Source organism: Lipotes vexillifer, unplaced genomic scaffold (assembly GCF_000442215.2).
Source record: "Lipotes vexillifer unplaced genomic scaffold, Lipotes_vexillifer_v1.1 scaffold44, whole genome shotgun sequence".
In the NCBI taxonomy this organism is placed as follows: domain Eukaryota; kingdom Metazoa; phylum Chordata; class Mammalia; order Artiodactyla; family Lipotidae; genus Lipotes; species Lipotes vexillifer.
In genome coordinates this window covers 325,199-327,158 of record NW_006787415.1, presented here as the reverse complement: position 1 = coordinate 327,158, position 1,960 = coordinate 325,199, and positions in this window count along the sequence as shown.

The following is a 1,960-nucleotide window of genomic DNA, read 5'->3' as shown; positions in this document are numbered from 1 at the left end:
ATGGCACAATAGACCAGATGGATTTAGTTGATATTTATAGGACATTCCATCTGAAAACAGCAGAATACACTTTCTTCTCAAGTACACACAGAACATTCTCCAGGATAGATCACATTTTGGGTCACAAATCAAGCCTTGGTAAATTTAAGAAAATTGAAATCATATCAAGCATCTTTTCCAACCACAACACTATGAGATTAGAAATCAATTACAGGTAAAAAACACAAACATATGGAGGCTAAACAGTATGTAACTAAATAACCAAGCAGTCACTGAAGAAATCAAAGAGGAAATTAAAAAATACTTAGAGACAAATGACAATGAAAACACGATGATCCAAAACCTAAGGGATGCAGCAAAAGCAGTGCTAAGAGGGAAGTTTATAGCTATATAAGCCTACCTCAAGGAGCAAAAAAAATCTCAAATAAACGATCTAATGTTAAACCTAAAGGAACTAGAGAAAGAAGAGCAAACAAAACCCAAAGTTAGCAGAAGGAAAGAAATCATAAAGACCAGAGCAGAAATAAATGAAATAGAAACAAAGAAAACAATAGCAAAGATCAATAAAACTAAAAGCTGGTTCTTTGAGAAGATAAACAAAATGGATAAACCATTAGCCAGACTCATCAAGAAAAAGAGGGAGAGGACTCAAATCAGTAAAATTAGAAATGAAAATGGAGAAGTTACAACAGACACTGCAGAAATACAAAGCATCCTAACAGACTACTACAAGCAACTCTATGCCAACAAAATGGACAGCCTGGAAGAAATGGACAAAATTATTAGAAAGGTATAACCTTCTAAGACTGAACCAGGAAGAAATAGAAAATATGAACAGACCAATCACAAGTAATGAAATTGAAACCATGATTAAAACTCTTCCAACAAACAAAAGTCCAGGACCAGATGGCTTCACAGGTGAATTCTATCAAACATTTAGAGAAGAGCTAACACCCATCTTCCTCGAACTCTTCCAAAAAACTGCAGAGGAAGGAACACACCCAAACTCATACTAGGAGGCCACCATCACCCTGATACCCAAAACAGACAAAGATACTGAAAATTACAGACCGATATCACCGATGAATATAGATGCAAAAATCCTTGACAAAATAGTAGCAAACAGAATCCAACAACACATTAAATGGATCATACACCATGATCAAGCAGGATTTATCCCAGGGATGCAAGGATTCTTCAATATACATAAATCAATCAATGTGATAAACCATATTAACAAATTGAAGAATAAGCACCATATGATCATCTCAATAGATGCAGAAAAAGCTTTTGACAAAATTCAACACCGATTTATGATAAAAACGCTCCAAAAAGTGGGCATAGAGGGAACCTACCTCAACATAATAAAGGCCATATACAACAAACCCACAGCAAACATCATTCTCAATGGTGAAAAACTGAAAGCATTTCCTCTAAGACAAGGATGTGCACTCTCACCACTATTGTTCAACATAGTTTTGGAAGTCCTAGCCATGGCAATCAGAGAAGAAAAAGAAATAAAAGGAATACAAATTGGAAAAGAAGAAGTAAAACTGTCACTAGTTGCAGATGACAGGAAAAGAAGAAGTAAAACTGTCATTGTTTGCAGATGACATGATACTATACATAGAGAATACTAAAGATGCCACCAGAAAACTACTAGAGATAATCAATGAATTTGGTAAGGTTGCAGGATACAAAATTAATACACAGAAAATCTTGCATGCCTATACACTAATGATGAAAAATCTGACAGAGAAATTGAGGAAACACTCTCATTTACCATTGCAACAAAAAGAATAAAATACCTAGGAATAAACCTACCTAGGGAGACAAAAGACCTTTATGCAGAAAACTATAAGACACTGATGAAAGAAATTAAAGATGACACAAACATATGGAGAGATATACCATGTTCCTGGATTGGAAGAATCAATATTGTAAAAATGACTATACTACC